Consider the following 26,661-nt stretch of genomic DNA (forward strand, 5'->3'; position numbering starts at 1 on the left):
CAGCGGTGCAACAGGTATTTCACATGTACGACTTTGACCCTTTCAGTGCAGGTGCGGATGCACCTGAACTGCTTGCTGTAGTGCTGGAGTGCTGACATGAATATTCTCGCATCTAATAGACGAACTCGGAATATTTATTTTTGATCTACTGGAAAATAGAAGCTTTCGCTATCGTAGAAGGTGAATGTTGGGATTAAGGCTGGAAAGGACATTGCGGATATCGGCGAGCAGCAGCCGGAGCTAAGGAACAGTAATAATAAATGGACGCAGTAATACGGACGATGAGAAGGGAGGCATGTCGCAACGTAAATAGGAAAGAGCGCGGCGCATTTTGCGGCAACTGCGAGATCCACCTATCCGTTACGAAATAAAAAACATTCTGGAATTAACAGGAACACACTGCGCCGTCGTTCATCTTGCGAACATGGCGTACAGGTCGCCCAAGAGGCGACCGCGGCCACATTTATAGAGTGCTGCTCGAGAGGAGTTGGTCGCGAAGCGAGGGTGTTAGCGTCCGGCCGGCGCTGTGGTGCCAGGGCATTCTCTAGCGTGAGATAGCGACATTTCGTCCCCTTCCGCATTTCGCCACAGACTGCCACGCGGTTTGCTACCGTCCTCCCCCCCCCCTCCCCCCCCTTTTATACGATTAGCCGCTATGTGGAGCAGGTATGGGGATCAGCGATGCACAAAGCGGCTGGAACAAAGCTTTGGCCTATGGTCAAAAGTCATGCAAGGCGTCCGTGATCCGAAGGAGAGACTCAGGCGGACGCCATTGGCTGTGGCTGGCTGTGGCATTGCGGTTGAGCTTTAGGTGGGTGTCAGGTGGGTAGGTGTGTCGGGGGTGGCGTGATTTCTGCAACTGTTGCCAGTCGGAGCTGCCCGATTCCCAGGCAGGCACTACATGAGGCACAGCGAGGTGCGAGGCGGGGGAATGGCTGCTGTGGACTGCATGCGGCTGCTGGGACGTCCAGCCAGCCGTGGACTTATTGGCTTGAAAGTGACGGGCGGCCGCTCGAGTGCAGCATTCGTCACTGGTTTGTTAAAGATGAGGTAGCATGGTCGGGCGCCGGAGAGGGAATGAAGGAGGTCGGAGACGAGGATGCGGGAAAAGACAATGAGAGAAGACTTTTACAATTAAATTTACATTATTTACAAGTGAGCTCGGTAACGAGACGCTCACTGCTGGAACGCTGCATAAGGACAGCACATGATGAGACCATCTGATGAAAAGCCCTTCGGCCGTACCGCTGCCGAGGTTTTAAAGAGTTCCCTTTCCCTAGGTTCCCAGATGGGGGCCGGGCCTGCCGAGGAAGGAAGTTCTCAGTGGCACCAATCACAAACACACACACACTCCCGAGGGATCACCGCCGTCACGCGCTGGGAGGGGGGGAGCGATGCCATCCATGTAGCGCAGACGCCGGAATGTCCACCAGCGGCGTTCCCGCGCAGTTCATGCGTTCGAACGTGCGTTCGCACGCGCTGTAGGGGAGACGCTCGCTCAACCGGGAAGACGGACGCGGCTTCCGTGGCAATCCAGGCGCTCACCCAACGCGCGTTTTGGGGTTAGTCTGCGTTCCGCTGCAGCCATGCCGTTTTCTTCCCCACGACGAAGGCGAAACGTAACAGACTGCCCCGCATCCCGATGGACAGGGGACAGCATCCGCTGTCCGGAGAGATGTTGCCTGAGGCTGGTCTTAACCGGAGTCGGTTGTCTCTCGGCGGTTCTGGAGCTCAGCGCACCCCGAAGGCTTCCTTTGCACGTGCAGGTTCACAAAGGGCACTGCAAAGTGACTCGTGCTCCGCTAGCGTTAGAACCTCGCCGAAAACCCAACCGCTCAGTCAGCAAGCACGACACAATCCCCACTAAGCAATGCCAGGCTCTTTCCCTCTTACAAAGCCAATTAATCCCTGGGAGTAGTCCAGCAGCACTTAGAAAATGCCCACAAATCGTCACATTACACTACAAAGAGTATCTCAGTTTAAAACAATAAACAAAGCCAATAGGCTCAAAATCCTACATCAGGAAAAAAAAACACCAGCAAACAGCAACTTTGATGCTGATTCTTGTGCTAAGGACCTCGGCTTAAGCCGTCGGCGATGCCGCTGATACCTCCCCTTTTTGTAAACCTTGCATAACCCCGCAAGGCTTCGCTCAAAATCAGACAATGCCATAAAATCAAGCGACTCCAGCCGCTTATGCTAGTGGCCTACAATGGCCCGTCTGGCTAGCACTTTGCGTTTTAGCGGACGCTGCTACACATGCACCACTAGTACATGTTTCAAAACAATTTTTATCAAAAGAAACGCTTCCAATGTAAGCAACGCGTCCGAAACCTATTCCTGCTCAATTTTTTTTTTTCTGCAGGAAAGCAAAAAAAAAATGGCCTGGCATAGCTTATGGTTAAGCCTAGGATGCGAAGCATACCGCCGGCGGAGGCTGCGCGTCCGCAAGCGAGCGCACGAGTTGAGCCCCAGCTTTCACAGCTGTTGTGATGTCAGCGCCCCTAGCGGAAGGAGCGGGAGTTAGGCCGCCGGTGGAGGCTGCGCGTCCGCAAGCGAGCGCACCAGTTGATCCCCAGCTTTCACAGTTGTTGTGACGTCATATCACGTGGTGCGTCGATGTAGGTCAAGTGGTAGCTACGCGGCCGTGCGCGGCGCAGCAAGGAAGAGCTCGGTTGTGCGGCTAGTATGCTTCGCATAAAAAGAAAAAGCAAACACCAAAAACATACTCGGAATCCGCTGCTAACGAGCCGCGCCGCGGCTCAAAGGGGTTGCCTATTCTTCAACCACGCCCTGCGCGGTCGCACACCAACAGTGGCTTTAGCAGCCGACAATCGACAAAAATCGTTAACTGCGCTTTGACACCTGCGAGCCCCAGACGCCATGCAACTATGATTTGTTCCGCCGCACCCCGGCCGCGCGTCTTCAATACCCGAGCAGCGTCTGAACAGTTGAATGCGAGGGGTTGACGGTCGCGTATGAAAGAAACGCCTGCGTGTACTCTCGCGATTCATGAGTACCCTTCGCTTCTATTTTTGACTGGAGCCCGCTCTGCTGCGTTCCCTCGTGAGGTAGCAGTGCGGGCTTCTCTGTGGGCTGCTGCAAGTTTCACGCCCGACATAGAGAAGTTTCGCGATTCAATGAAGCAGACCAGGCCTTCAAGGAGGAAATGGATGAAGGAAACGCAGCCATGGACAGCTGAAGTATTGGAAAGCTTTAGAAAATGCTTAAATGGTGAGCAGGATACAACTGTTGCATTTTTTCTTATTGATTAAAGAACATATGCAAGATTATGAGATAGTGTTCTCTCCACGCCAGAATGCTTATTGATTTTCAATTTATGTTTTGACCTTACGGCTGCTAAGTTGTTCTTTTCTAATAATTCACCGAAAATTCTTTTTTTTTCTCATTCAAGCTTTATGAGGAGTTCACCGCTGTGACGAACATAAACTTGGAGCCAAAATTGCTCGGATTTATAAATGAGTACGGCGAGTGGTGTTTTCAGCTTGCCAAGGCTCGACGCTGCGCTAGAATCACTGCTGCGTAAATTGAAACAGAACTGGAAAAATTGGAAGGTGATGCAAAAAAGTGTAAGTATATCTATTCCGTGTTCATAATCTTGCTCAGTTCTATAACAAATTTTTGGTCGACAGACTGCTTTGCAGTTTGTGTGCTACAGTTGCTGCCAATGCTCAAAGGAGCAACCAACATTTTTGAAAGGTCTGGTAAGAAGCGTATTACTTTATTTTCTACGGCTATTTGTTTACTAAATTGGCACTGATTTGGCGCTAATACTATTGTTGCAGGACACCTACCCCGCCATTTCACTGAACAGTGCAAAACCTCATGAAGCAACTGATATTGTTGCCACCTTTGAGAGCCTAAGCGTTGAGATAATCGATGTATTAGCGGACATGGCAGCAGTGATGGAAATGTATTGGGTTTAGTTTTAAGTACAGCCCATGCAACAAGAACACCCTTACGGTGCTGGATCACTTTTGTGGTCTCGCCACATCAACGAAGGCGCCGTTAGGGGTCCGCACAATCTCTTCCATTGTAAGTGCGTTGAAGAAAACTGACGAATAAATGTTCGGAATATGTATTGCTCTGTGGGGCAGACTTTTCTGCCTGGTTTTTTGGAACAGGGCGAGTTTTAGTTCCTGATAAACACCAACACCCACTTGCCCATTGTTTTTATGACAGTAAGCACTAATTTCACGAGTGAATGCGAGTCTATTTTGCGGAAGAAGTCAGCTTTTTCTGGATTTTTTTAGATTTTAACCATACCAGGAATTTTTTTTCAGAATTACATGAAAATGCCTTCTGCAGATACAATTATGCCGGTAAGGCTGTAGGGTAAAGCAGAGGCGGATAATTTCTTTTTTTCCTCAGCAGATCATTGTGGAAATGAAGATATTTAACAGAATTATGCACTGCACTGATTAAGATATGTTGCACTTGTAGAATTGCAGCCCGTGACAGAGACGACATGTCCTCTAGGAACAAATTTGGTACCTAGCCCTGATTTTGAGATATACCTACTCAAGAGTGAGCAAGAAAATGCATTCGTGCCCATGCTGCTTTCTTCGTGCAGTGCGAAAATGTGTCGAGAAAGAGAACAGTGACTGCGGCACCAGCGCCTTTACCACACACATAACAGCTGCTAGGCACAGAATATGTTCTATATTTTAAAGGGCTACGATTGTGTGAGTCCATTTGGCTAAATTTGTGAACTCATAGAAATTGGTGCAGGTCTTTGTTAAATATCTAGGTTACTGCTATTATTTGAAGAGCAAAAGGTGTTCTGCTCTGTATGTTATTCAGGAGAAGAAACGGCTGGTATCTGCCGCAGAAATTTAAAAACAGTTGTTAGTCTGAAAGAAAAAACCCAGTATATAATATATACTTCGCATTAAAAACAGCATCTAGTGACTAGGTAGCAGCCGTTACTAACTGCGGGTAGCAGCCATTTCTAACTTAGTGGATTAGTCACTAAAATTACCGTTACTAACTGCGTTACTAACAGGGTAGTGACATATGTGACAACCAGTTACTACCCTAAGTAAGTATGTGTCTAAGTACCTAAGTAAGTATCTAAGTAAGCAAGTACCTTGTATCAAAGAGTGTACGCCATAGGGATGCGTCAAAAGCCCCGTAGGCACAGCGGCAGCACATCGGACACTGCTTTACGAATGAAATTATTAGGTAGGTTTAGTTTCATGTACGTACAGAGTTCACATAGGGAGTTGCAGTGGCTTAAAAACGCCTCATTGCACAGCAGCAGCTTCCCTTCACTGCGTATAGTTCCTAAACATAACCTACAGGCATATCTGGCGCCACCAGACATGCGAGTTCACCACGAGCAGTTATCCACTGTTGGAATGCCGTTAAGACGATGTTTTTTTGCTTGGCTGGTGTTATACTTAAACATAAAGATGATCGCAGAAAAATAAATTTTCGCAAAAAAGTTATTCTAAGGAAACGTTGTTTTTGAATCGAAGTGTCATATAATAAAATCTGGCTACAGTGAATTGAAATAAATTAGCAGAAAAGGAGAGAAGTGTTAACGAACACAGAGTGACCCACGGTGAGAGAGCGGTTTCGCTTCATGACGCCAAGTTTCGTTAATTTTCGAAATAATTTTTTCTGCATTAAACAGACAGACTTTTCAGAGCAAATATTCTTTCAAAAAAATTGTTACGTTTAAAATAACACATTTTAGGAGCTTTCTTTTTGGCGTTATTAAAAATAGAAATATTTCATTGGTGTTGTTTGCTATTCCGGGTTCGCGCCCTATGTTCACGAGATTAGAAACTTGCCCGAACCCACTCTGTTCAATAAGTTTATTCGACATGCACCCTGGTGGCTGTCGCCAACTCTTGGCGCTGCGTATACGGTTTTTGGAAACAAAAACATGAACTAGGGAGCTGAAACCTCTGCGAGCACAATTAAGTGGCAGCTCTGTTCGTGCTGACGCATGCAACCTTTCTTCTTAGCATGGCGTTCGTGTGGGCCAGTTGATGGTCCATATTGAAAAAAAAAATGACTTGACGAGGCCAACAGCGATGAGGCTCGAGAAAAAGAAACTCTGGGATGATGTGTTTTCTTTCATGTCGTCGCCCCTTTCTTCCCGCGTCGAACTACTTGTTCAACCTTATCTGATGCAGGCTGAAATGAACCTCGTTGATAGGAGTTCAGAAATCAACCACGCATTTGTGTTTATCGTTCCGGCCATCTCAATAATCCGCTCTTCACTAAAACGGCACTTCGGTGCACGTACGCGAAGAGAAAAACCAGCGTACAGTTTTAGAAAATGAGACAACGCGAAGTTTCCCTGCAGCCAGCATTACTTAGTACGTAAACAATTTAAAGTTTTGTCAGCTTCAGTGATCTCTTACGGAAGAGGGCACCAAAGGGAAAAATAGTTTCCCTTTGACAGAAACACAACACAAGCGCGTGAGCTTTAGCGCTAATTTTCGTGTAACGAACCAACTCTTCTTAGCGAAAAGAGATTACGTGTATTAATCTTACCACAGAGCAGCACAGTTACTGTACCTGCGCATTTTTTGAGGTGACCATATTCGTTTCAGTGCAGTTATTGCAGCCTCCGAATGCTTAAGATCTCAAACTAACTGGCTTCGTGGCTGGATAACAATACCACAAAGCGCACAAAACATTATTCGAGACGAAGCTGAAGAATAAAAAAAAGCGATCCACAGAGCACTCAAAAACTCAGCACATATCAAACAGAACAAATGTCTTCCGGCATGCATAGCCCATCCCTGGTGGATGGAGTGCGGAGCCGCCAGCTTTCCCTCTGTTAATATTTATAAACTCTATGCTTCACTGTTCTTCCGATGACGATAAACAGAAAACATAGAAAAATGAGCACGACAGTGATTCGCGCGAATATCAGGCAAAATCAGGTGCGCCGTCTTTTATCCCAGTAGCTCTCTTGGTCGCTGTTCTGTATAGTTTACTGCGCATGCCCGGGTTAGGCCGCATAAACCCGTCGCAGGCCTTTCAATGTAGGACACTGACCACGACACCGCGAGATTGACACCCATCTTAAGCACAGCTAGCAACATGAGCGCCGCCAGCCAACATTACCATGCATGTCAAGGTAACTGTGATTGTCCGGCTCTGAGGGGCGACAAAATGGTACGGGCTCTAGGGCGTTGCATTCTTGTTCCTAGGCTACATGCAGTTGGTATACTCGTTTTCGCCCACGAAGTGAACGTTTCTTATCCCCTGCTGTGGAAATTGACATCTTAGTGCCATTTACCCACTTTTAAGAATGTTTCCTATTCTATTTATTTTATCCAGGTAATATTGGTTGTTGGTTATTTTTTCCTTTTAGAGTTCAAGAGGCTAGCGAAAACTGGAAATTACAGGGAAGGTGGCTGCACTTGATATTGGTGGTAAATGCATGGTCTTCAAGCCTAAGCTTGAAGGCTGAACCAGCCATGGCCGAGAACCTATTTTAAAAGCCTCTTTGTTCAGTCTGGTCCACACTGTCGTGTAGACCTTTTCCCACTCAGTGCTCCAGTTCCGTCTTCTCCGGGAGCTCGAGGTGATGGGAAGTCAGCAGTCATTATAACGTTGGGAATTTGTAGCAGCACCATCGGCCTCAGACAGCTTAAGTGGCAGCGGCCGCCGATGAAGACGACACCGAGGAGCATCCTAGTTGGCCCCTCTCCTCGCACTGGAGCCTCTCGCGATTCTGTTCCTGCTGGCTCAAGACAGCGCATCGATCCCTGGTACTACTTCTAACAGATAAGCCGATATTTGCCTCATCCCGGCCTGATATTCGCTGTCGCGACACTTCGGTATTCTTTTCTTTAAAAAATGGCTTCGGCTTAGCTCGCTTAAGCCTGGTTATGCAAGGAAAAAAATTGTTCATGCGTTGTTATGCTGTGTTTATAAGCCAGGTTAGACTCAACCTCTTCGTCCGTCGCCGAAGTTTTTCGCTGCCGCCTTTCGAAATCCTTGCACCGCCGTTGAGCCAGTCGACGCTCCCATACTCATCGGCCTGTGCCGCTAGCTTGGTGTGTTTAACTTTCGTACTCTAGCTAAATGCTTATCATGATTGGCAACCTCAGCCGGACGATCAGACTCAGCCCGTCGTCTACGAGACCGTCCCGATGGCGTAGACAGTCCCGGCCTACTCGTTTCATCCAATCCGAGAAACTGCGAGGCACGCGAGAGCGGCACCGTCTCCCTTTCAAGAAAACGGCGAGTCACGTGGTCAGTCATGGGGACACAGCTGGCGAGGCGGCGGCGGCGTTAGGCTGCATCTGCGGCGAGTCACGTGGTACACCACGTGTCTGACACACCTCCACTCCTCCATTTGAATGTCACATGTACCGCAGCGATGACTATGGCTAGACGAGGCCAGTAAAGCTTTTGCTTTAATAAACTTCGTCCTATTTGAGCCGTAAAGGTGGCACGCGTGAAAAACAAGATTGGAAAGTATTCAATACAGGGGTTACCTTACAAGACTGCCTGTATCGGTCTGCGTACCTGTTTGCTGAAGAACGATGGCCGAGGAGCCTTGCAGGCGGGGCGAAAAGCTTGGACGTCGATGGCGCATCGTCCGGCGTCGAAACCTTGCGGACTGGCTTCTGGCGCCTGGCCTTGTAACCTGCAGAAAAACCCGCATTTGGAGTCCTCTTCCAATCCTACATTACCTTTACTTTCAGAGAAGTCTTCTTTATTATCTATTCTAATCAGTATCAAGGCCTCAGTTCTGAAAAATGATCCCCTACATGTACAGTCTTCGTCAAAAGTAACCAGGCTGCATGGTTTGCTTCTAACTCGTTCAGTGGAGCTCTTACAGCTTCCCTGAAGCTGAAATGGTCGTTTAAGGTGAGGCTTGGGGTCTTCTTACCTTCCAACCCCTTTTGATCTTTAGGAAAGCCACAAAGGATCCACTATGCAAGCTAGAAGCAAACCATGCAGCCTGGTTACTTTTGACAAAGACGGGTGCATACATGCCATGGAATTACATCAGAAACAGCACCTCGACTATTTGCTACATAAATTTGAAATATCTAAGATATTACCGCGACACCAAACTAAAGCTTAGTTGTTGAATTGTCTAAGTTCCGAAAGGTTTTACTAATAAGTAACAATTAAAGGGTTAAGTCGGTCATCGGTGTGCGTTTGATGGCGACCTTATATGTATTCACTCACGGTGTGGCAACTTGGAAAATGCGGAAAGCATACTGTGCCTCTGATCAGTCGACCCGAAGGGCAGTGTGGTGTGGTTTTGCACGACTGAAAAGCGAGATAAGAAAATAATAAAGTTAAGTCCCAAATGATTCACGGTGTCAAACTAAACAACATTGAGAGGAAAGGTGAAAATGGTTAGTAATTGCCCCGAAAAAGGGATTCCCAATAGCGCTTCTTTATTCATTCATAGCCGACACGGCAATTTTTTGTATAACTTGGGGTTGTTTCCTTCTCGACATGAGCTGCTTGCCACACGGCGCAATGTCATATTGGAGCAACCGGTGCGCCTTATTATACTTCATCCTGGCGCGTTAACAGTATTACATATTTAACTCCATCTTTTATTAAAACAGCCTTTATTTTAGGCGTTTAACAGGTCCTAGGCCAAGGTGACGAGGGCGCGTTGCAGTTTCAGATCCAGGAGGCGAGCCAGATGAGCCACGGTGGAGGTGGGGGGAAAGGATAGGCGGGGGACTGGAATGCAGAGTGGGACTGTATAGGCAGTGTTCTGCATCTGCATATGTGTGTGGACAGTTTGGGCACTGAGGTGTGGAAGTGTGGTTGTGGAGTTTAACGTCCCCAGCGACTCAGGCTATGAGGGACGCCGCAGTGAACGGCTCCGGAAATTTCGACCACCTGGGGTTCTTTAACGTGCACTGCCATTGCACAGCACACTGGCCTCTGTAATTTCGCCTGCATCGAAATTCAACCGTCGCGGCCGGGGCCAAACCCTCGTATTTCGGATCAGCAGCCCAGCACCATAACCACTGAGCCACCGCGGCGGCCAGCTGTGGACGTGTACCGGTACAAATAAAGTATGGCTAGTGTATGTAAGAGATTAAATTAAATTCGGCGAAGAATTCCAGCTTCACGGATCGATAAGGATGGATGTAGCAGTGGTAAATCAGCTGAGTCCAATTTTTGCGGCGTGTAGTATTAGTCGACTGTGAGTTTGTATAGCCCTGAACGTCTGCTGCGTCGGTTGGCTCGTGCGTGGGATTTCCGGCTCCCGGCGTATATTATCGCACGCAAGCTGGTGAGGCAGCTTATTGCCGGGAATGCCCATGTGACCAAAGGTCCACCGAAGGGAGACCGGTTGTGGGCTGAGTGCTTTGAGGGCAGCATCTAAGGCCGATCGGATAGGGAAGGGGAGGGCTCTTTTGGGGAAGGCACGCAAAGCTGCCTGCGAATCGGAATAGACAACGTACGCAGGGGTGGGGTGCCCAAAGTGTGTGATGGCATCGGCGATCCCGTGTGTTTCTATGACGAGAGTGTTGGTTGGGGAGGTGTATGGAGCGGTTGTGTGAGCGTTGGTTGTAGAGAGGGAAGGGAAAAGATGGGAATGCGAGGCGGCTCTCGACGTACCGAGCTGTTCTCAAGCTCCTGTTAAAATGGTCTGTGAGCTCGACGAAAACGACAAAACTGACAAAACTCGTAAACTGTGAGCTCGACGAAAATGACAAAAAGCGTATCGCCATGGGCTTTCCTTCCTCTTATGACAGAATCTGATCTTTTCAGCATTTTGTCTAGTCTGAAACGTAACAAATCTCTCGGACTTGACAACATTTTCATAGGTGATCTGATAAGAAACATTACAACTCTGAAAAATGTTTTGCTGCTTATCTTAAACGGCATAATTAAGAGTGGTACATGGCCAGAATCACTGAAGAGCGCTCGCGTTGTTCCTCTGTACAAAAGTGGGAAGAAGAATGATATTGCAAACTACCGCCCCATATCTATTCTTTCCTGCGTATCCCAGATATTGGAAAAACATGTACTTTCTGTGATGAATGCTTTTATTACTAAACATGACCTAATGAGTGGGAATCAGTACGGTTCTGTCAGCGGGTCAGGAACACAGGTGCTATTGGAAAATCTCTCCTATTTGCTGCATCAAAGCCTGGAGAACAATGAGGTAGCATTCGCACTTTTTTTGGACGTAAAAAAAGCTTTCAACACGGTAAATCATCAAAGTTTGTGTTCTAAACTGTACTCGTATGGATTTAGGGGTCCTTTTTTGTCTTTAATTGAAAACTATCTTCACAATCGTTCTCAAGCAGTCATGTTTGGGCCTATCTGCAGTCAACGCTGTAAAAGTGCTGTGTGGTGTCCCGCAAGGGTCCATTTTATCTCCTTTGTTGTTTAACTTATATGTGAATGACATATGTGACCATGTGAAATCATCCACCATATTCCTTTACGCCGATGACACTCTACTAGTCTCAAGCAACCCTGATTTTTCATATGCCCTGGCTAACCTTCAGGAGGACGCTATTAAAGTTAGTGATTGGTTTGCCTCAAATTTAATACAAATAAATAGCACCAAATCCCGACTTGTCTGTTTTCGTAACCCGCATAAAGATGCACCAAGTGCAGGTTCCATACATTTACACACCTCATACTGCTCTTTGTGTTCTTGTGAACCTATAATTAGCGTCCCGTCGGTTAAGTATCTTGGTATATACATAGACAATGATTTGGCATGGAATACTCAGATGACTCACATTTGTAAGGAACTCAGAAGTGTTGCATGCTTGTTGTTTAATTTGCGAACTGTGATGCCATTTTCTATTAGAAAATTAGTCGCCCAGGCTCTGGGGTATAGTGTCTTGAGATACGGTATGTGTTGTTTTTTTAACTGCTCTTTCACATGGAAAAGTCGGGTTAATAGGATTTTGAAAAACATTGCTACAAGCGTTCTCTACTTGCAGCAGGAAAATCTGCCCAACAGCGTCTTTACCGCAGCCGGTTTGCCTTTTTTTGACAATCTATTTAAACAAATTGTAGTACTGAAATATTTTTGTAATAGCGCATACAGCCACAGAAATACGAAACCGGTACCGTTGAGACATGTTCCTCGCTATCATAAACCGAGAGTGCGCACTCACTACGGCAAAGCAACTAGAAAATATTACGTGCCAGCTATCTTCAACGAATTACCGGATGATTTAATTTCTTTAGCCACCCGCAATAAACTGCGTGTTGCTGTTCAAGTGTTAGAGAATCTTTAACATGTACTAAAATCTTATCAGTGCTTTTTCATTCTTTCCGTGCCAAAATTTTTGTGTTCTTCATATTTACGTCTTTTAATTTTCTTTTGCCTCTGATGGAGCTCTGATGTAGCGCGAAGATTGCCGCGGCTGCCGCACAAGCCCACTTGTGGCTTCGGCGCTTCCGTTTTTTTTGTATGTTCAGATTATGCTGAATAAAGATTATTATTATTATTATTATTATTATTATTATTATTATTATTATTATTATTATTATTATTATTATTATTATTATTAATGCTGCTGCAGTGCTAAAGGCAATCTCCAGTTACATCTGATGGTGTGTCTATGAGTGCACTACCCAATGAACAGAAAGAGTGGGAATGTTTTAGAGGCAGATGGAAGGCTTAAAAAATTAATGGTGGTTCAACCCGGCTGAAACTTGCAAGACGATAAAAAGATGCAATGGCGCGTCAAACGATTTACGGAAGTTGCGAAAGTAGATAGAGTAGATAGTAGATAGCCGCAAGGCGTGCAAACGCCGTCGGCTCAAAGCTCGCCGCTGAAGCGAGGCGTGGGGAGTCAGCAGACATGACGTAAAAGCCAAGCGTCCACTCCTCCTGGTTTTAAGGTCAAATAACGTAGCCACACGACCTTCAGCTTTGTAGACGAGGAGAGAACTTTCGCTTGAAAATGTGACAATCCTTGGCCAGACGCATTGCAGTAAGAGTTGCAGTGCAGTAACGCTTATTATATGCAGGGCGTTCAAAAGTAGAATATCGCGGTTTTTTGAAAAGGAGCAGGTGCACAAGAAAGGCGAGATTTCTCGTAAGTTGTGCGAGTCACCACCGATTTTCCAAATATGTCCGCGTTCACACACACGCATGTCGACGATGATGGGCTCAAAAGTCCTGCCTAGTGGAACGAAGTTGTAGTGTAGGGCGTTTTTCTGGGAACTTTTCAGGGAAATAATAAGCCTGATAGCTCTTGCACTTTAACTTTGGCCGGTTGATACCGATAGAATGCTACGCACGCTCAAGAACAGCTTTACTGCACTCCATGTATTGTATTCAATCCTGTAAGTCTAATTTTTCGCACCTTGTATCATACTCGCAGATTTTTCCGCAATAAATTGTATGGTGTATTCATTGTGCAATGCATGACACCACGACAGCTCGCCCGCACGGATAGCTACCCATTCACACAGTGACTGAGGAGGTGTTAGGTGTCGTTCTTCATAACCCCCTAAGTGAGATTATTGATGCGGTCACCGTCTCGCAATACGAATGGCTATCGAACACAAGAACTGGCAGACACATTCTGCCCACTCTAGGTATAACAAACGATTGACAAGGCGTACCAACAGCTGACCTTCCCAAACATATACGCCAGCTTCTGGTCATTCCACCAATACCTGGGAATATGCACCAATATTTTAACACTGAATGTCGTGCAGAGAGAGCCAAATCGGTGGCCAAGCGTTTTCTTAATGATACCTCTGTAGTATATGTCGATGCAGGAGATTCCTCGGATGACAAGATGGTAGCGGTGGTCACCAGCGAACATGGTACCCTCGTAACTGGGGGCACTATACGCACTCAGCGCACGCATGTTGGAGAAGAAACAGCGATTGCTCCAGCCAGTGCGGAATCTTCAGCAGATACCGTAGAGAACGACTAAAAGTTGGCGGTACCTAATTACGCGCTGGGAAGAACCTCCCCACAAGCAGCAAGGATACTGCAAAATTCTCAGCCAGCACGGCGTATTCGCCTAATCTGGACGCCTGGGCATCCCTCCCTTCCTGGTAATGAGGCGGCTCATAACCTAGCTCGAGGACTTTCCTGCAAAGCTGGGTCGTGCTCCCGCCCTCCCTATTCTCAGGCAAGAAGAGGTTTTCTTACAGAAAAATCTTGCAGTACTACTGGCTTGCAAGACTCAGGTTCCCCCCAGCATATATAACGCTCTCCAAACGACAGGCCAAAGCCTGGCGTAAATTCAAACTAACACCTATCCTATCCCCAGTTGTGTAGCTTCCATTCGGAAGGCTTCTACTCAGACAAATGCAAAAATTGTGATAGCAAAGCCGATCTAAATCATATCGGCTGGAACTGCCCGCAGACCCTACGCGCGAGTCACGTCATTGTCGACTGTAATGAGGGGGGGCTCTAATATTAGCTCAGACCTGGGGACATAGATTAAGCTCCTCCAGCTGGCTGAAGACGCCTCTGCTGCCCAAGGGATAGCGGCAGTCGTACAAGCGTGGGCGGCTTCGGTTCACTCCTCTGTATCGGCTGGTAATAAAGTTTCACAACCACCACCTACCTAAGGCTTCATTACCGAAGGAGACCCAAAATGCCGCCTTTAACAGCACTCACTTTTTCCGCCAATGTGCCCAAAATTATTAATCCTTACCGCAACTTGAACATGCGGAGTCATTTTTAAGGTTTATGGGTACTGCTCATTTGAATAGGAGAGTAATTTCTTACACTGTCTTTTTTGGCACACGAAATTGAAAAGTTCTCAAAAATTGGCATTTGCTTAGCTCGGCTATGCCAGGATATACGTAGCGAAAGCAGGACTCAGGCCTCTCCTGTGGCTGTTGTCGCTGCTGCTAGTGGTCGACAGACATTGGACGCACGTTAAACGTGCCCGTTCGCGGCGGCATATTCCCGGCGTTTAGCCAGTCCTTCGGCGCGCTGTTCCTCTGTTTACTGGGCGATTCGTTTCCTCTTCATCTCGTTCTGATATCGATTCCACTCCTCGTTCCGCTTAGGAGACGTGTCGCCGCCCGTACTGCCGCCTCAACTGTGGTTGTGCCGGACGCCAGCTCTCATTTTCAATCCTCCGACATGTTATCAGGCATGCGACACAGCTGGCGAAGCGAGCGGAGGCGAGCGCAACGGCGAGGCAAGCGGTGTGACGTCAGCTGCGGGGGTTGCTAGGCAACGCCTCAAGGTCGGTCTGGGTGCCTCCTCGGAGCATCGCCACAGCGAAATCGCAAGTTCGTGGCCAATGTTTTTTTCGCTACAAAAACAAATTTATCAGCAAAATGATGGCCGGGGGGAGAGGGGCGGGTATCACTGCTTAGTCGGCACGCTACAGAACGAAGTGCAGAACCTGCAGCTGAGAGACTCATATACTTTGAGCCTTGGGCAAATAGCAGACGGCCAGCTCCCAAATTTGTAAGTTGACTCGATGATACAAGGCGCAAGAGTGGACAGAACGGACGAAGAACTAACACGGACAAGGCGCTTACTGCAACTGTGGTTTATTGCACTAGCCAGTTTTTTGCAGGAAGGTGCAGGGAAAAAGCGTGTAGGCACACACACACCCGCATGACTCTGTGACGATAGCTGTGTCGGTATGATTTCACCCGCTCGGCCAAATATACAAGTTTTGTTTTTATGCGTCAAACATACACAGGGGGTGCTTGCACATAAATCACTTGCTTTTGAAATCCTCAGTGATTTCTCTGGTGTCCTTTAATTTATACTTACTAATGACGCATATGTGTCTGAATATTGGAGGATACAATCATGGCACCCTTCCAGCGCGCAGCAAGTTGGCCGTTTATGGCAACTTTTTGCACGTCGTTATGATACCCAAGCAAGTTTTAAGTTGTGGAGGTGAGGCGACTGCGCGAGGTTGATCTCAGTCACAGAAAAGCTAACCGAAAAGCAACATTTCGCGGTTGCTACACTTTGTGCCGCTGCACTCTCATAGTGCACGCGTATAAGCTAGAGAGTGTGTTTGTCTTTCCTGAAACCGCTGTAATATACGGTGCATTTATCAGTGGTGGGAAGCGGACGAGGTACAGCGTTCGTGGTTCGGAGAGGTACGCGGTCACGGCTACCGATGACGAGGCCATGCTTTGAACGAACGTGTTGGTGACAGATGTGGATTGAGGCTATGCGTGGGCAACTTCCTTCTCGCTCCTTGCCTTTTGTTCCTACACAGCTTTCGAACACAGTGCGAAAGCACCAAGGTGCCACCCGCGCAGCAACCATCCCAAGAGAAGTGGGAGGCCCAGGTATCCAGCGCCGACTCTTTAAGTCCTGCTCGTAGTGGGGGACAGGGCCGCGCCGAATGGCCAGGCCTTACAGCCTTCTTTACTGAAGACGCGGCCTAGGGCCAACCCTAGCGTGGTAATATGGGCAATAAAGTTTATACTATCACTACCACACTTCGAACAAATAAATTAAAATTAGCAGTGCACCGTCACAGCTGCTGCCTCGTTTTCATGATCAGCATCGCTACATGATGGCTAACTAGTCAAGAAATTATGCTAGGAGCTCACACACGTTTGGAAGTGGCTGTGAATGCACAGAAAAACGTTCAGGTGCCTCTCAAGAAATGTTTCATTTCTACAAGTGGAGTCGTGCAATATTTCCATTGCTTAAATTTGTGTCAACAAACTCTTTAGCCCCGCCGCGGTGGCTCACAAGTTACGGCGCTCGGCTGCTGACCCGAAAGACGCAGGTTCGATCCCGGCTGCAGTGGCTGAATTTCGATGAAGGCAAAATTTTAGAGGCCCGTGTACTGTGCGATGTCAGTGCACGTTAAAGAACCACAGGGGGTCGAAATTTTCGTAGTCCTTCACGACGACGTCCCTCATAGCCTCAGTCGCTTTGGGACGTTAAACCCCAATACACCAAACCAAACCAAACTCTTTACTCTAAAAGATTGTTGATTTGCTTTGGGACGCAGTTCAGTTTCAGGCAGAAAAGCAGCCATAAGCGAGACAAGCTGCTCAACGCTTGAACGCCGACTGCGCGTTGTCTGCCAATGCAGCCACAGACGAACTTGTAATATAAATTGAGATTTTGTTTTTCTCAAGAAAATCGTGCATTCAACGCTCCCTTCCCACGAAGCGCAAAATGTTGGCCAAATTAAAGGAGGCAGAAATTTCCTGTGAAAATACATGCTCAGCGGCCCTCTCAGTTTGATTGTTCACTTAAACCGACGCATACCATTGTTGAAAGCTCCGAACCTCTCATTCGGTGGTTTAAAAAAAAGTATCAGAGGTGGTGGAGAAATGAACCGGCGTTCTGCTTGCAACGGCACCATCATTCACAGAACTGCTACAGTGGCGGGGTGGAGGCAGTGTCGCGCATGAGCAACACTTCGGTCTCATGCTTGGGGAATTTGCCATGACCATATCACGTAGCTGGCGTTAGTCGGAAACGATTCCACTTTTTGGTTGTCTTGTTTTCGCAGGCCCACATCTTTTTGGCCACCCAGCTCAACAGCCTAGTGTGGCTCGCTAAACCCGTGCCATTGTCGAAACACTGCGATGCATGCACCCAAAGCGATAAATATTTATGTCGAGTAGGTTAGGGGGCTCCTTCATAAGAATGAGGTGTGGTGCCTGCCGCGCCTGCCTGGCGAGTGCCATATTGGTCGCGGCCGTCTGGAGGATGCCGGATTGAGATCGCACATTGGATCGCAGTCGGGCCAACACCGCCCATGAAAGTGCGAATTTATTTGTTATCTATGATGTTAGAAATGCTGGGCATCATGTACTTTTGCACAGTGCGCTCAGGATAAATAGCTCTGACCAGGGCTCGTGATATCAGGTAATTTTCAGATGTGACTGATTGAGGATCAGGCCATCATTCGGAGCAAACTACCCGCAGCTGCCTGGGAAGCGTAGACTCTTTGTCCGTATTAAGTCCACTTAGGCCACCCTTTTTAAGAGGCTTGAACGGGACGCATGATGGGGAACAAAACGACGCTCATTTGTCCGCAGTCATCTTTTCGGTTAACTTAAGGGAACATGTCGTCATAGGTAATCGATTTCCTTAGTGCTTGAAAGGCCAGCTACGCAGTGCGAAAAAAAAAATTGTGTAGTTCGTGTGTGCAATATGATATTTTATTTGTTGATATAGGAGTACAACGCAGGCAGTTACAAATGTTTGGCATTAACGACATTAATACTTTAATGAATCTCGTATTTTTTAAAATTTTATGGCCGATATCTTTCTTTTTTTCAACATTTAATATCATTGCCTCCGTTCAGATGAGCTTTCATCCAACTCTCAACTTCATAAACTTCAGTTTGATGTGATGTACAAACAGCGTTCAGGAAATCCCGCGAGCGGTAGACGATCCAAAGGATTCGATTGAGTTGAGTGCTTTCACCAGGTAGAAATCGGCAACTTGATGACAGGTGGCAGCCTCATCCAAGAGACTCATGTGCGGTTGAAGTACACAGTGCGCGGGCTTGGCCAAAGCGCGCTCTCCAGCCTCCGAAAAATTTCACCATTTTCAGTGCTGCTTTGGAGTCGTGAATCGCAGAGTGTAAAAAAAGTACACAGCCGTTCTCAACAAATTCTGCGTACACTAGGATGATAGGGGATAAGAGGCCGAGATACCACGCCGTACTTGCCGCCGTACTTACCGTACCTGCCGGAAGGTGTTTCCGAGCCCCTTTAATAGGTCTGCCGCAACCGCTCACCTTGACACCGTTGTGTAAGCGGAACTGGCACAGACATATCCTACACTGGTGTTGTTTCTTGATTTCGACATAGCGCCGCCTCATCAGAACCATATGAGCGAGCAAACAAGCGATTATTGCCAAAATATTCCAGCGTCTGGAATGACAGGAATGCGAAGAAGTACTAGTGATGTAACGTTTATTTCTTTGAGCTTGAAATCGATCACCCATAGGAACTCGTTCCAGGCGGTGCCGCACACAAAAGTAGGACAGCCGCCTGGAACATCAACGCTGCCTGCTTCACCTGCGGGGAAGGTCACTGACATAGGATACTCCGCAGGTACCGCAGGTTGGAGAAGAGCTGGTACGCGGGCGGGCATCCTCCTGGCCAGTTCGTAGTCAGGGAGCAGGGACAGACCTTTTGTTGTTCGTCCTGAATAACCACGCCGGATACCAGAGAAGCGGAGAAGAAAAACATTTTGCGATTAGAAGATTGCACTGGCTAATATCCTTTACGATCATTGCGAACCACAGCCTAAACGACGAATAGCAACGTGAAAAATTTCGGCCCCTGCGATTGCACTGGCTAATACACTTTACGATCATTGGGAGCCACAGCCTAAACGACGAATAGCAACGTTAACTATTTCGGCCCAGCAACCTTCAGGTCAAAAATTATATTATGCTCAGGTCGGTTTGAGTTCTCGTGCACACAGCGCACTTCTACCAAAACAGCTTGCAAGGATTCGTTACCAATTGAAGTGAATTTGTCTAAAGACCGCCGTGCTCCAAGACGGTTCGGTTTTAGAGCTTCTAGAGCGATAATTTTCAGACAGAAAATTTTGCTTCTCCTTATTGGCGAGGCGCGAAGCTGCGTCATTAGGATTCGTGAAACACCCCGCCTGCACTGTGGCAGCGCAGCGCACACTGCTGTACAAGTAAAATTATTAGGCAGGTTTAGTTTCAGGTACGTATGGAGTTTACGTAGGCAAGCGGCAGAAGTCCACGTAACCTACGCGGATGTTGTTTGAAACCAGAATGGTTAGCCTTACGCCACGCACACCTTGCTTTGCTCCTAGCGCCATGTACTAACAGATACAAACACTGCTGTAGCCACTCTAATACAAGACTTGTCAAAAGCATGGCAGTCGAACAGCGTCGGAGCATTCCTATGACGATGACAAACAAGTCTTCGTCTTGCTTAACAGCTGAAGAATCACCCTTCTATCTGAAAAGCAAAAGCTGTTTTCACTTCAAACTTATTGCGAGGGAAAGAATGGGCAAAGCGAAGCAAATTAAATCAGTTTAGTACACGATATCGCGCCAAGGGGTTAGCGACGAAGCTGTTATAGCTGTGAAGCGGGCAGGCACGGCGCCGGAATGTTTAACACGCTACGTACAGGGTCGTCCACTCTTACAACACGCTAGCGCATGGCCGCCCTCTTCAGAAGGCCACCGCGTGCGACACAGTCGCTCATCGCAGCAAAGTGGCTCAGAAGTAGGTGTACCTGGACGTGGTGCTTTGCGTCATCTGCCACTACGATTCGATGCGCAGCCGTTTAGGACGCAGCGACCCTCCAAAGAGCGCGGCCATGAGCTAGCGTGTTCTAACTAAGAGTGAACGACCCTGTACGCCAGGAACGCAAAGTCCGAACCCCATGTACGTTCGTGAGACTCACGCACACCCTTTGTGTTCTGTGTATGCGCTCTGGTCACCCGTAAGAGCTCCAGATCCGGGAAGCCTCTACCTACGTGAAACAAAATATTTCTACTGTCAAAAAACGGCTGTAGATAAGGGTAACGCGAGAGCAGCAGGTAACTGCGGAAAAAGCGACCGATAAACCTCTGAAACAAAAATGAAGTATTGAATGGTATGAAAATATGGCACACTATACTGACATTTAATAGAACTCACTGCAGCTGGAAAGCAAATCTAGACATTGCTCGGACCAAGGGATCCGTATCTGCTTATAAACTTCGTCGCAACATATGAAGTTCAATGCCTGCAACTTTTCCTGCCTGTAACGGTACTTGACGAGGTAATCTTTCTTCATACGCTCTACTACCCGAAAAGAAGCTATAGTCTTTGACTGTTCGCGGTCAAATGGTAAAAATTCCTGAACGTAGCAAATTTTATATCCAGGTTCGATTATTCTACATCTTATTGGTATGTATTTCCAAAGCTGGATCTTCTATGTATTTCGAATATTTGTAGGACCTGAATATTTGGAATAAACAGAACATCCGGAAGTGCAAGGATTGGTTTCCCTGTTTACGCGTAAGGCTTCTCGAGCTACACCGACAGAGGCGCAGCAACATGAGAAGTCCGTGCACTGCCCTAGCGGCCATGTGCTTGCGATTAGTTCGTCAATTTTGTGCAGATGGTGACAGTGTGGCCATTTTGCGCATCTGCATCTTCGCCACTGCACAGTATTTTGCCTGCACTCTTTTAGTGTGTTGGGTCTATATGGAAATCCTGTGAAAAAAAAAATGCATGACAGCCCCTATGAAGGCGCTAGATGTGAAACATCATGGCGCCCTCAAGTCTCGCTGTTTTACGAAACCTATGACGGAAGCTCCTGCTGTCACCTGCCATCGATCGTCCCTCTTGAGCGTATGATCGTGCCGCGCATCTATGCCGACGTATTAAAACATATGAAAGCGGTGATAAGCCAATGTTCTGAAGGCGGCCCTTACACGGCCGCTTCACCTGCGGGTAGTACGCATCTGACACAAGCGAAAGTTGTGCGAGTTTCACCTGCCATCTTATTACTCCAGACTTGCGAATATAAACACGTTTGTCTCATCACGTTGGTGCTGACTACTATCCTCAATAACAGAAAATACACATAGGATGTGAGAAGTCGAACGCGGCAAATCCGCAGCATTGCTGCTGTGATAGTGGGAGTTTCAGTGGCTAAAAGACGCTTCACTGCGCTGCAGCAGCCTCCCTTAAAAACATGGAGTTCCTAAATATCACCTACAGGGAACGCTAGCGCCGCTATACATGCGAGTTCCACAAGAGCAGTTCATCCACCATGCGAGTGCCGGTATAAGACCAGGTTTCTTTGCTTGGGTGGTTTGGTCCTTAATCATTATGATGGCAGAAAAATAAATTTTCACAAAAATGTTACCTTAAGGAACCGTTGTATTAAGTTCGAAGTGTCCTTTGTTATAATCAGCCTACTGTTAATTCAAATAAATGAGCAGAAAAGCAGATAAGTGTAAACGAGCTCAAAATGGCCGACGGTAAGAGAGGTGTTTCTCTTCATGACAGCAAATATAGCTAATTGACGAAATCATAATTTCAGCGTTCAACAGGCACACTTTTCAGAGCAAACATTGTTTCAGAAAATTCTTGGGCTTAAAATACCACTCTCTAGGAGCCTCTGTTTTGGCATTATGAAAAGTAAATGTATTTTATTGGTGTTGCTTGCTATTCCGGGTTCACGGGCTATGTTCTTGCCATCAAAAACTTGCCCAAACCCACTCCCTTCAATAAGTAAGCTGATTTCGCGTGCCCATGGCTGACTGTCACCATGTCTTTGCGCTGCATATACAGTGTCAGGACAGAAAAACATGAATTAGGGTGCTGAAACCTATTCCACCACAAATAAGTGGCAGCTGTGTATACTGACGCATGCAACTTTTCTGCTTAGCAAGTTTTTCTTGTGGGTCAGTTGGCTATCCATATTGAAAATAATAATGGAGGCGGCAAACTGGGATGTGACTATAGAAGAAATGAAACTTTGGGATGTGTTTGATCTGACGTCGTCGCCCCTGTCTTCCCACGTCGAACCATATTTTCAAAGTTTCTGATGCAGGCTGAAATGCACCTCGTCGACAGGAGTTGACAAATCAACCACTAATTTGCGGTTATCACTTCGACCATCTCATATATCTGCTCTTCACTGAAACTTCATGTCGGTGCACGTATGCTGGATAGAAAAGAAGATTTAGTTAGTTATATGGGGTTTTATGGCGCATAAGCAGCTATGGCTATCATGCGAAAAGAAGATTGGCGAAAGGGTTGTTTAATTTGTGTTTGGCGTCTATATATACACAGCTTGTGTACTGTCTTCGAAAAAGAAAATACTCGATGTTTCCCTGCAGCCGTCATTATTTACTGCGTAAGCGATCTAATGTTTGGTGAGCTTCACTAATCTCTAACGGAAGTGCGCGCAAAAGTGAAGAATTTTGTTCTGTTTCTTGATCAGACAACCAGAAACACAACACTGGCGGGTGAGCTCATGCCCGAAATCACGTGCAATGATCCACCCTTTTCATCGAGAAAACAGATTTCGTGTGTGAGTCTTACCCCACAGCAGCACAGTTACTGTACCTGGGCATTCTTTACGCTGACCTTTTTTGTGCCAGTGAACTTATTGCGGCCTTCGGAAGCTTCAGATCTCAAATTAACTCACTCCGTAGCTGTATGACAAAACCATCAAAAAGCGCAGCAAACATCAGTCGAAACGAAGCTGCCGAATAAAAAAAAATCGGATCCGTAGAGCACTCAAAAAGTCAGCAGATATCAAACAGAAGAAATGGCATCCGGCATGAATAGCACGTCTCAGCTGGATGAAGTGTGGAACCGCCAGCTTTCACTGTGTTATTGTTTAGGAGCTGTCTGCCTTACTGTTCATGTGGCGGCGACAAACAAAGAACGCAGGCAAACGAAGATGACAGCGCTTCGCGAGAGAATCACACAGAATCATGTGCGCCGTATTTTATGCCAAGTAATCTCTCTGTCTCTTGCGTAGAGTTGACTTCATATGGCCGGGCTAGGAAGCCCTACAAATCCGTCGCAGGCCTCCAATTTCTCCAATTTCAAGTATAGTTCATCACGTGAACCGATGATTTTACTACCGAAAGATGACCTCGCGCCATAAACACATTGTCGCTGGAGAAGCAGTGGCAAGTGAAAATATTAGGACCTGACCCTAAAGCTGCCAACGATGGGAAAGCTGGGAGCGCGAGATGACGCCCGATGCACCGAGCTGTTTTCACGCGCCTGTTAAAATGGTCCGGAAGGGCCGGACATAATCTCACAAATTTTTCAGAAGTTTCCAATTACATCTGCTTGTATATCTATGAGCGCTGGCCAATCAACTTAAAAAGAGGAAATATTTTGGACGCGGATTAATGGCTGGTAAAATTAGCGGTTGTTCAACCAGGCTGAAGACAAGAGAGAGCTCTGTTAAGGTAACAGCGCGTCACGCGATTTCCGGCAGATGCGAGAGTGGCCTTGGCTCCGAATACGCAGCTGTGGCGAGGCGCAGCGATTCAAGCGATTCGGTAGTTGCAAGGCGCGCACGCACCGTCGGCTCAACGCGCAGCTGAAGCGAGGCGTGGCGAGTCACCAGGCATGGCGTCAGAGCCAAGCCTCCGCTTCTCCTGGTTTTAAAGTCGAATTTTGAGCCACTTGACCTTCACCTTTGTACGGGAGGATAGAGTTTTCGCTACAAAATTTCACAATCCCTGGCCAGACGCATTGCAGTAATATATCTGCTGAGTAAGCGCAGTGTTCACTATAAGGAAAAAACGGGGCATCGCTAGTCTGGCCAGTGTGCGTTCACCGTGCAGTATTTAGCAGAAAAAGTCTGAGCGAGTTTCACGCCTTCGCGAACTATGCAGCGGCCCCTCGCCAGCGTTACTAGCCCCCAATGGCGCTGCTTGTGACGGGTACTCACCGAAGCCAGGCATGATGGCATCCAGCCATGGACCGCGCAGGCGGACGCACTCCAGCCAGGCGGTTGCGACGGTCCTTCTCACCGTAGGTGGTCAGCGCCCATAAGGTACGAGTACAGGCCCCCACCGAGGGTAGCTGCTTCCTGGCCGAGAGATACCGGATGCCAGAGTGACAGAATTCGAACCGCGCCATTGTTCGATCTGTCTTTCGGGCTTATTCTGGTCACGTGCCACGTTCCTATCACGCGGCGGCGCTCCTTCATCGTCGTCTCTTCATAATGCTTGTTCATCGTTGTTTCCTTTTTGTTTTGTCTAAGATATTTCAGTGCGTCTGTTACTTCAAACCGGATTCAATCTGGGCGACAAGAAAGTTTTCACATGGTGGACAAACAGCTTTACTGTTTGTAGTTTATTTCCTTTCTTTTAGAGTTTTTTACCATGGTTCATTCCAACTTTACTAGATTACTTTTCCAGGTAATCTAGTAACGTTGGGTCATTCGGTTTATAATTGTTCAGTTCACTTCGTCGTTAATCTCATCGTCTTGCCACAAGCGAGCACAAGCTTAATCCGCCGTTAATTTTACCAGTTTCGAATAGAACAGGGGCGTAATCTGAAGGCAACTGCGGATGTTTTTTTTGCCATGAACGCGCACGAGTTTTCAGACGGCGCATAGATGTCGCGCTTCGACTGGGGCGGTTGCACTATGGGTTGGTTCAAGTGCACATGTGAAACTAAACACTATTTTCTGCGCTATACGAGTTCGAAGGAAGGAAATCGAGTGTTTGTGAAATGGGCAGCAAACACACATTATTGCAGCGCTGGAGGTGAAACGCAGATCCCGAGTCAGCCAGAACGTTGCCTGAATCACGAAACGCGACCTGAATAGTCATTTTGTTCCGAGCCTCTGGAAGACGAAGCTTCAGTGCTGTTATGTGTGATTAGTATCCTCACCCAGGCACTTACTATTTCCTAGTCGGTAGGTGCGTATCATGCTGTTTCAAGGGCGTCATAGTAACAGCTCACATACCATTCTAACAGCCAACGCTAAGAGATACACGTCTTCGTTGACTAATTATAGACTTGGTGTAATATTTAAACAACGCGATTTTCTTTTCCTATGCAAACAAGGACGTGCACACAAAAGGCGAAATTTCACATCGGTTAGGCGACCACTTGAAGACATTGTTGTTGTTGTCCTCTAAATAATGGCGCGTACCCACTGCGGGGGATTGGCCAAGACACAGGCGTCAACTGATAGGTACTCAGAATGTTAAAGTAAATAAATAATGGGGAAAAAATAAAGGAATAATGATATTAATAATAATTAGAAAATGAATGAAAGAAATTTAGATGTGTAATTGAAATAAGCTAAACAAATACTGTGAGATCGGTGACTGAAATAGAGAACGGGGCTAAATATTCCATGTTTCGGAATGATTTCGCTGCAGAGAAATATTCATCATGAGAAAGACCAGAGCTTCAGGTGGCAGCCATTCAGTGTCTGTAAGGAAGTTTTGAATGGCGGAGAGCACATTCCAGTTACTGTGCCCAAGGAAGGAAGCCCCAAGAGACAGAACAACTCCAGCTGACAGACTTAGACCTAGCTGTCGTAACGGATGCTCTGGCAGGCGGCTCCGTAAAGAGGAGAAACGGCGGGAGGTCAACAAGAAATGATCTACCGTTTCGGGTTCTCCGCAGAACGGGCACAATGGGGAGACCGCAAGACCAGATCTATAAAGGTAGAAGTTTAAGTGAGGCACGCGACAACGTAGACGCGTGAAAAAAACCTCAAGCTTGCGTGATCGCCATCCTTTACTGCACCACGGGTAAAGGAGATGCCGGAATTCGGGAGAGGAGGTCAGTGCTGCTGCTGCGAATTCTTTCAAGAGCGGATACCTGCGAAACCTGGCCGCAGTTATATATTCGCTGGGTGGAAGCACAGATACGACTGGGCCTTGAAGAGATGACTTCGCCTGGGTATCAGCCACCTCATTCAAATGGATTCCTCTGTGCCCAGGCACCGAGATCAACCGTAACGAACACACGTGGGGTGGAATCAAGCACTTGAGTAAGCGTAGTGCCTGAGATGTAGGCGCGGTGAGAGAGGAACACAACGATAAAGAATCCGTCATAATTATGACAGAAGACAAAGAGCTGTTTAGTTTGCGCAACGCCACGACTACTGCTAGAAATGCGGCCAAATAAATAGGGGTGTAATCGGGAAGGCGGAGTGAGAATGACCAGTCAAGGGAGATGGAGAAAATGCCAACACCGGCCTTTTCTTCACACTGTGAGGCGTCTGTCGCTAT

At 47.2% G+C, this 26,661-nt stretch overlaps 1 pseudogene; it reads left to right on the forward strand.

Annotated features, from left to right (window-relative positions):
- Nucleotides 1-901: 901 nt before the first annotated feature.
- LOC149354705 (uncharacterized) lies at nt 902-8,153 on the forward strand (annotated as a pseudogene).
- The last annotated feature ends 18,508 nt before the right edge of the window (nt 8,154-26,661 follow it).

This window comes from Amblyomma mixtum, chromosome 3, assembly GCF_055824585.1.
Source record: "Amblyomma mixtum isolate Tamu chromosome 3, ASM5582458v1, whole genome shotgun sequence".
Lineage (NCBI taxonomy): Eukaryota > Metazoa > Arthropoda > Arachnida > Ixodida > Ixodidae > Amblyomma > Amblyomma mixtum.